General features: G+C 39.9%; 1 non-coding gene and 1 pseudogene across 1 annotated transcript; one reads left to right on the forward strand and one right to left on the reverse strand.

The window, feature by feature from the left end:
• Positions 1-1,129: 1,129 nt before the first annotated feature.
• On the forward strand, positions 1,130-1,237 carry LOC144456122 (U6 spliceosomal RNA). The gene has a single exon (XR_013485023.1). It is a non-coding gene; the product is annotated as a U6 spliceosomal RNA (small nuclear RNA).
• A 2,216-nt stretch (positions 1,238-3,453) lies between these two features.
• On the reverse strand, positions 3,454-9,634 carry LOC110210495 (WASH complex subunit 3 pseudogene; annotated as a pseudogene).
• Between the last annotated feature and the right edge of the window lie 308 nt (positions 9,635-9,942).

The raw sequence follows: 9,942 nt of genomic DNA on the forward strand, positions 1-9,942 counted from the left end.
GTCAAAGGCAGGATTTGAGCCTGTACCTGACTCTGACTCTGTACTACTTTCCCTTACTATACCATATTGCCTATCATATGTATCCCCTTCTGATCCTTTCTTCAACTTATGCACCAAAATGTTGCTAAAAATTCAATTAAACAATCCAATAAACATGTATTAAATTAGGTAGATAATTTTTTTTGGCCTTAGGAACTTACGAAGATTGTTTAAGACACAGAGGGGTATTGGCATTTAGCAATTTTGGGAGTGACCACAGAGATAAAAAGACAGATGCTCAGTGTTATTGAGAGAATATGAATGTGCAAAATACTAACCAAAGCTCATATAGAGTATCTTAAGGTTGATAATGCACCTTCCTCACACCAGTTCTATGTGTTATGTGATAAAGATATTGTGTTCATTCCACAGATGGGAAAACTGAAGTTTCTCTAGAGCTACACAGCTAGTTAGATGTGAGACCTGGAATTCGAACACAGGTCTCTCCTCTCTCCACATAGTGTTTCCCCCCACTATATCACATTGCTTGCTATAGAAATTCAATATTTCTGTATGCTCTCTGTTCTTTTTTTCTCTCTTTTTGGCAATATACTAAAAAAGTTATTGTCATTGGTATTTGTTTTTAAATCTCTAACATTTTAATAAACATTTATCAAGTACAATCTATATGTAATGTACTATGCTAGGTCCTGGGGAAACAAAACATTCCCTGCCCTCAAGGAGTTTACACTCTATTGGAAGGAGATATATACATGTATATATATATACACACACACACAAATAAATATGTAGCACAATGAAAATTCAGTGGGACAGGGCACTTCCAGCTGGGGAGAATGTGGGAAGACTTCAAGAAATAGCTGTCACCTGAGCTGAGCTCTGAAAAGGTGAGGATTTCTAGAGACAGAGCTCGGGAGGGACTGCACTGTGGACACCATGGAATACATATGTGGCCACTTGGTTCATCAGTCAAAAACCATTCATCAAGCACTGACTACGTGTGAAGCACAGCGCTAAATTTTGGGAATACAAATACAAACAAAATGAAAAATAGTTCCTTCTCCAAGGGAGCTCACATTCTAATGCGGTAAAGTAATGCATAAAAGGAGCTAAAAAGTGGGGGAGGAATGTGCTTGCTTTGGCAGCACAAATACTGAAATTGGAATGATACAGAGAAGATTAACATGGCTCCTTGCACAAGGATGACATGCAAATTCATGAAATATTCCATATTAAAAAAAAATAAGAAGGGAGTGGGGGAGGGGAAGGTATCCCTGGTTGGGGTTGGGTAGGATATAGTGAAGAAGTCTAGAGAAGCAAAGCTGTAGGAGGACTCTGGGCCACTGTCAGATGGTCAACTCTTTTGGGGCAGAAATTGTCTTTTGCCTTTTCTTCTTTTTATTCCCAGAACTTAACACAGTGCTCAGCACACAGTAGATAATACATGGTTATCCTTAGACTGGACTCATTCTCCTAATCTACCCATGCAGTACAGGGTTGGGTCTTCAGAGCAAGGCAGCATCTTTCCCTTCAGGTTCCAGGAGCAAGTCTGAGAAGTGAGGGTGATTCTAATGCTATCTACTGCAGAAGGAAATGGCCAACCACTCCAGGATCTTTGCCAAGAAAACCCAAAATGGGGTCACAAAGAACTGGGCATGAATGAACAAGATTATCTATTTGAGTGCCTGCTATTAATCACCAGCAATTACTGCCCAAATATCATTTAACCAATTAACATCAGAAGAGAAAGTTCACAGAAAATATATAGAAGTTAAAAAAAACCTCCCTGAATTGAAGGTAGGCAGAACACACTATCCCTTCTACCATGTTAGTCCTGGGGACACCAGGCTCAAACTTGGAGTGATTACTACCAGTCATCTGCCCCCACCATGTTCACTTCTGATTGCAGCATAAATAGTAGATGAGTTGCTCTTTTGCTGAAGGACACAGTGCCTTGGCTGCTGGGTTGATCCAATGCTGATCTGGGTAACTAGGTTCAGCTGCCAATAAACCTTAGCATGGACTCCCACCGTGGGACCTTTGTTTCTCCAACCTTTTGAAGTCTCAAAAAGTCCTGTCCCAAAGGAAAGAAGACGCAAACAGGAAGTAGAATCATCCAGGACACAGGCTTCCCTAGGAGGTTATGTGCTCATAGGAGTCATATGAAATAAAGCCAGAAAGATAGATGGGAGTTGGATTGTGAAGAGCCTTAAATGCTAGGCTTAGGAGTTTTTAAGGGAATGGGGAGCCACTGAAGATTTTTGAGTAGGGATGTGACTGGCTTGTGTTTTGGGAATATCTATTTGGCAGCTGTGTGGTGGATGGGATGCAGAGGTGAAAGACAGGAATTAGGAATGTCAATTTGGAGGCTTTTAAAGTCATCCACTTGAAAGGTTGTTAGATCCTGGACCAGAGTGGTGACTGAGTGATTGGAAATAAGGAGAGAGAGGCAAAAGAGTTTGCAAAGGTAGAACAAGACTTCACAATTGATTGACAACTTGGGGACACTGTGGAAGATGACTCTTAAGTTACAAACCTGGGGGACTGGGAAGGGTTTTAGTTTTCATATCTGTTATCTACACTGGCTTATTTTAGAGTCAGCCACATGGCACAGTGGATAGAATACCAAGCCTGGAGTCAGGAAGACCTGAGTTCAAATCTTGCCTTAGATGCTTACTAGCTGTGTGACCACGGGCAGGTGACTTAACCTTTGCATGCCTCAGTTTCCTCAACTGTAAAATGGAGGTGAAAATTATACCTACCTGCCAGGGTTGTTGTAAGGATCAAATGAAATAATATTTGGAAAGTGCTTAGCAATAGTAGATGCTTAATAAATATTTGTTTCTATTCTTCCTTGTTTTATAATCACTTCATTTGTCTTTCCAACTTTCTTTGTGTTTTTATACTTGTTATTTTTTATGGCATGATAGTTAGCTGAACTCTTTGTTTTTTCAGTTTGTAATACCATTATGCTTTATTTTAAGTAGGCTATTCACTTTTTACTTGTTCAGGTATACTGGGGTTATAGAGTCTTCCATGTGGTAATAAGATGCACACTGTCAAGTTACTCATCTACCATGCTAATAAAAAAACCTTTGCGTTTTTAAAACATAGAAATAATTTTTGACTGATTGTATGGCTGGTTATTATTTCCTTTATGGGTCAGATAAAATTCAAGTTAGGCATTATAGAAAAATTTTCACGAATTCAGATGATTCTTAGATAATATTTTTTCAGCTTGTGATTAGAAGCCATTATGAAGAGCTGAAAAATCTTAGTCTAGTAAATATTTTGTAAGAGAGGTGATCTCTGAAAGTTGTCACCCTCTAATATAATAAAAATGGATTTTACCTTAGGACTAAAGCATATAAGTTGTCAAAACATCCCTCCTTCTACACACACACACACACACACACACACACATATATAAATTCTATAAGGCCAACATGAAGTTCAGTCACTAAAAGAGGATTCACTGTCTGAACTCTCTTTGGCATTTGCTTCACCTTCCCTATCAGGCACTGGACTATCTGGCCTTTCAAGAAGATCTGGGTCCAGTCCTTCAGATATCATTTTGTTTCTTATTGCCATCACAGGAACACCCACTTGAACTGTTTTGAGATATCTGGCATATTTTAGACCCTTGGCTACAGTTACGATATGTTCTGCTGCCGCTTCACATTTCTGTGGTCCAGCGTCTTATACACTGTTCTGCTCAGATTGAGGAGACAGAGATGACTGTTGACTGGAGGGGGCTTCAGGACCATTTGTAACACCACTAACATTTGCAGTTGATATTTCAAATTTAACATCATCTAGCCCCGGAATAGATGATAGCTTTGCATCCAAAATATTGAGGGTTGTTTCAATTTGTTGGATCCGAAGAGAAAGAGCTGACAGTTTCTCTTCACAAACTGTAGAAAATTGGTTGAGGAATTGTATGGTATGTACCACAAACTGGTTCAGAAATGCAACAGTCCTTTTCTGTTGAATTGCTGACACCTTGGTCAAGTCTATGCCTGACCCATTAGAGGCAGCCCGTCTTCATCCACGGCTCCGGCGAGTAGGCCCCACGCCCCCTGCTTTCCCAGGCTGGACCCTGGGAGCGGCTCCCAACTGGCCCCCTCAGCCTGAAGTCCCACAGCCCTTTCTCCCTTAACTCAACTCTTGTGTAGGGTCCAGTAATCAGTTAGATAATAGATACTGATTGGGTTCTTTCCACATGCAGTATGCCATGATGGTTGTCATTATTGACAGCAACAATGCCATGATAGGTGGTATGGAAGATTCAGAGATTCTTAAGCCACAGTCCTCGCCTTCAAAGAACTCATAATCTTATTGAGAAGATAAGATTTGCATAAATAAAAGAAAAGAACACCAGACTTGAAGTTGGAATTCAAATCAATTTAATACATTTTTTTTTGTACCTACTAAAGCCCTGTGCCAAGTTTTAATCCCACCATTGCCGCTATGAGACCTTGGGTAAATTAATTCATTTATCTTTCTGGGGCTCAGTTTCTTCATCTGTATAATGGGGATAACAATAGCACCTATCTTCTGGGGTTGTGGTTAGGATTACCTCAGGTATTACAAGGGAAGTACTTTGCAAACCTCTAAGGGATGTGTAAATGCTAGCTGTTATTATTATTAAGCCTTAAAAAAGTTATAGAAATGGGAAATGTGAGGAGGTGAAATCCGCAGTGGGTCTGGAAGGACCTATCGGTCAGAATTGGACTGGCAGAGTTGGAAAGAAAGGGCATTTCAGGAGGAGGGAACGTTATGACAACCCCTGGCGGGAAATGAGTCCACATTTCAAAACTAACACTCCATTTGGCATGGTTGGCAGATTCTGCTTATTTATGTGGGGATAGGCCTAAGACAGCTGGCTTTGGGACGTCAGAGGTGAACTGTGCGAACGAGGTTCTTTGGAGTTGTCTCTGCAGCCCCCAGTGAGGGTTTTCCAAAGGCTGGTATAAACACGTAAGTGAAGCCTCACCCTCTTCTCATGTGTGAAAGGCACAGGCCATGAAACCCTAGAAGGAGGCCCTTAAAATTGGACATTTTGAACCTGTGGAAAACATGACCCCAGAAAACACTTGCCAACTGTCTGCAAATCCAAACTTCGGAGGAAGGGAGAGAATTCCTATTCCTGTGTGGCAGCTTTGGTTACTTATTATGGGGGCCCTGGAACTAGATACTGCATGGTATCCTACAGTTAATCCCACCAGAAGGGACTGACTAGCAGCTGGAAAGCCTCCTTGAAAAGCCAAGCACCCTGCTTGCCACGCTTCACGAGGCTGCTCTGCCTTAAGACTTAAAAAGGAAGCTTACTGGAGATACCAGTTGTTTATAATGGGTATTTAGCCACAGCTACTGCACCTGAGGAAATGGTCATTCAGCCTGAAAGGAGCCAATCATGCCTGCTTCTCATTTAAAAAAATATTTATTTTATTTTTAATTTATGGAATAAAACCAGCATTTCTTCTCATTTGAATTGCTCCTTCTTTATCTTCTTCTCTGCCATCTCTGGCCAAACTGATTATTTGATAATGGAATACACATGATATATGGGGTCTGAAGATATCAATTTAAACACCAGCTTTGCCACTTTCTAAGTAGATGACAGGGGACAAAATCTCTTCTCTCAGGGCTTCCATTTCCTGCTCTATAACATGAGGGAGATTGCTAAGTTCAGAGGCTTTTTAATCTTGTATGTATGTGTGTGTCATGGAACTCCTTGGCCAGGAGTGGGAAACCTTGGGACTCTTTCTCAGAATTTAAATTCTGAGATTTTAAATAATTTTTTATAATTTTAAATAATTGATTTTAATTTTATTTGAAATTTTAAATAATTGAAGGAAATATTAGATTTTAAATAATTGAAGGAAATATTAGATTTCGAAAGCAGAGATATAATTTCCCCCCACACCCAAGTTCATTGATTCTTTGAGTTCTATCAGTGGACCCCAGGTTGAGAATTCTTGAACTAGGAGATCAGTATGATACATTGCAAAGAATACTGAACTTGGGGCCACAAGAACTGAGTTCTAATCCTGGCCGTACTAGGTACAGCCTACGTGACCTTGAGTAGGTCATATTCTCTCCATTGGTCTCAGTTTTCCCATCTGTAAAATGGCTGGGTTAGACTAGATGATCTTTAGGGCTTCTTCCAACCTTATGCCTGTGGATTAGGATCCTATGATCTCTTGGTGTTTAGTCATTTCCATCTTGTCCAACTCTTCTCCACCCCATTGGGGGTTTTCTTGGCAAAGATATTGGAGTCATTCTCTATTTCCTTCTCCAGCTCATTTTACAGAGGAGGCAACTAAAGCAAACATGGTTAAGTGACTTGCCCAGAGTCACACAACTAGTAAGCGTTTGAAGCCATATTTGAATCCAGATCTTCCTGAGTCTAGGCCCAGCACTTTATCAACTGTGCCAGGTGGTCTTCCCTATGATCTCTCAGCTTCCTTCACACTCCACAACACAATGATTCTTCTCTTGTGGCCCTTTCCCTTCCACTTCTTAGTTTTGTCAAGGTAGGGAGCAGGGGATGGAGGCGTCAAGATAAATATAGCATCTACGTATCAGGAAGCCAGAGTTTCAAGAAGTTTCTTGACTTCTAGATGGAAACATTCTATTGTCTTGTCCTGTGGTTCTTGGATCTTTGATGTAAATACAGAGAGTTTAACCCTTCTTATTAGCTGAGCAACCCTGTGTTCTGAGAAGCAGCCTCTCTTGGGGTTATGAGCAGGGTTTGGAGATAGGAAGACCCGAATTCACACTGCTACGTGACCTTGGGCAAATCACTCATCCTCTGCAACTGTCTAAGATTCTAAGTCACAGAGAAGGTGCCTTACCCAGTAATTTTCCCCAAATCAGTAGAATCACAAATTCCTGTCCTTTCTGTGGTAGAGCCTGAGATTCTGTATTAATAATTCTGTGGTTATTTCCATCTCACTAAGCCTTCTTAAGTTTACTGAATTAACTACAAACTTCTTGTCCAGCTTTCAAAGCCTTGCAAGTTTCATACTCCAACTTTCAGCTAGTTAATAATCATTTTTAAGCACCTAGCATAGCTAGCATTTATATAATCCCTTAGTGCTAGGCACTGTACTGGCCAACTTACCTTTCCAGCCTCATTGCCCTCCCTAAACCTAGTCAAACTCTTATAGGATCATAGATTTAGAGTTGAAAGAGACTTTAGGGTCAACCTATTTGAGCCTCTTCATCTTATAGATGAAGAAATTAAAACTCAAAGAGGCTAAATGAATTGGTCATAATCACTGTTAGCAAATTTTGGGGACAGAATCTGAGCTTATGTCTACCTGCCATGATGCCTTACCTAAAAGCTCCTAGAACATTCCCAGGACTGTCCTGACTCTGTTTCTTTTGCTTTCTCTTTCAGAAAACCTTTCTCTAATCCCTTCCCCCAAATTTATCCATTTCAAGATAGACTTCATATGCCTTCACTTTACTTTCATGAAGCCTTCACTGATACCCTCTAACTAGATGTGATATCACTATAGAAACCTCTGAACTCTTTATCTGCATCTTTTATGGACTTTCCCCTATTTTCTCCTACAGCTGTCCGTGAATTGGCTTTTGTCTCTGTGACTACACTGTAAGCACCTTAAAGTCCCAGATTATATCCCCACAGTGTCTTGAACATAGTAGATACTCAATAAATATTCATTGGTTAAAATAAAAAAAAATGAATTGGAGCCAAAGTGAGTTCCTATCAATTGAGGAATCACTGAACAAATTATGGTATAATGAGTATAATGGAATATTAATGTGATATAAGAAATGATGATATGATGGATTCAGAGAAACCTAGGAAAACTTTTGAACAGATACAGAGTAAATGACCAGAACCAGGAGACTAATCAACATGATGACCGCAATAATTTAAAGGCAAACAATGCTGAAAGACTTCAGAACTCTGATGATCTCAGAAGACTCATGATGAAGGATGCCTTCCATCTCTTGGCAAAAAGGGGACAGATTCAAGGTACAGAATGATATATATTTTGAACATGGCCAATTCAGTGTTGTGTTTTGATTGACATACTTACCCGTTACAAGGCAGGGATTCTATCGGACAGATGGGTGGGATGACTTAATGTGTAATGATAGAGATAACAGAAGAGAAAGGGAGAAAGAAAGAAAGAAAGAAAGAAAGAAAGAAAGAAAGAAAGAAAGAAAGAAAGAAAGAAAGAAAGAAAGAATGGAAGAAAGGAAAGAAGGAAGGAAGGAGGAAAGAAAGAAAGAAAAGAGAATCCATTGAATATTTAAAACACAAATCAATTGAGCATGTGTTTATTAGGTGTTTCCTATGTACTAGGCACTAAGTGCTAGGGATAGAAGGAAGGTCAAGCATGCGGTTCTTTCCCTCAAGGAGTTCGCAATCTAATGGGGGCAGACCATGGACATGTGCAAGTAATTATGTTTGACTAATATATATTATATATATATATATTAGGTATATATATATATAATATATGTGTATCTATAGCTATGTATGTAATAGTTGGAGATAAGGAGAAAATTTAAAAAATATAATAGGGACACAAAATAATTTTGTTACTACCTTGTTAAACTAAATATTACACTTAAATAAACTATGTAACAGTTCATGGTTCCTATACAATTTTCTTTTTTGTTCTACATATATTGAAACTTTTTTTATTAATTTTTATTGAGTACGTAGTAAAAAGACCTTTTAAAATTGAATGATGGTGGTTGTGGTCTTTCATTCCTGAGGAGGACCAAAATGACATCACTATGTTGGGGTCAAGGTACAGTGTATCTGACTGGCTGATCAGACCAGTGTGAGTTTGGGAGGCTCTACCACAGGTCAGGCACAAATAGTCCATATGAACATTTGGGGTAGATATGTCTCTAAATTTGTGCATCTAGTGTTTCTTTCGAGCTGCTGCAATTCCGCTTTGCTCATAGAGCATAGCGTCTTCTTGGATGTGGGCACTTTATGCCGTGTGGTCTTGTGTCGATGTTTTCCATGTCTCACAATTCATTCCAAAGTTCTTCAGGGAGACCTTGACTGTGTCCTTGTATCACTTCTTCTGACCTCCATGTGAGCGTTTGCCCTGTGTGTTTTCTGTAAAATAGTCTTTTAGGTAAACGTACGTTCGGCATTAGAACAACGTGGCCGCCCCATCACAGTCATGCTCTCCGTAGTAGAGTTCAAATGCTTGGCAGTTTAGCTTGAGAAAGGACCTCAATGTCTAGTGCCTTATCTTGCCAGGAAATCTTCAGAATCTTCCTAAGACAATTCAAATGGAAGCAGTTCAGTTTCCCAGCATGGCGCCAGTATGCTATCCAGGTTTCACAGGCATACAACAATAAAGTCAGCACACCTCTAGAGGTTCACTTTGGTAGGCAGCCTAATACCTCTTCTCTCCCATACTTTCCTTCAGAGCCTCCCAGACAATGAGCTAGCTCTGGCAATGTGTGTATCAACCTCATCATCTATGTGTACATCCCTGGAAATCATACTGTCAAAGTAAATGAACTTGTCCACAGCATTTAAAATTTCTCCATTGGCTGTAACCACTGGTTCCATGTACGGGTGGTATAGTGCTGGTTGGTGGAAAACTTCTGTTTTCTTCATGTTGATTGTCAGGCCAAAGTTAACACAAGCAGCAGAGAATTTATCCATACTCTGTTACATATTAGCCTCAGAGGCTGCATTAAGGACACAATCACCTGGGAACAAAAAGTCATACACCAACTCTCCCTTCTTTTTAGTCTTGGCTTATAGCCTTTATAAGTTAAATAATTTTCTGGCAGCATCGTAAATGCTGTTTTCATCTTTGTTGAAGGCGTATGACAGCATTGCTGAAAACATCGTGCTAAAAAGCATGGAAGCAAGCACACAGCTCTGCTTCACTCCATTGGTGACTGAAAAAATGTGAGAGC

The sequence above is a fragment of the Phascolarctos cinereus genome, unplaced genomic scaffold (genome assembly GCF_003287225.1).
Source record: "Phascolarctos cinereus isolate Bilbo 61053 unplaced genomic scaffold, phaCin_HiC Scaffold_2;HRSCAF=192, whole genome shotgun sequence".
NCBI lineage: Eukaryota > Metazoa > Chordata > Mammalia > Diprotodontia > Phascolarctidae > Phascolarctos > Phascolarctos cinereus.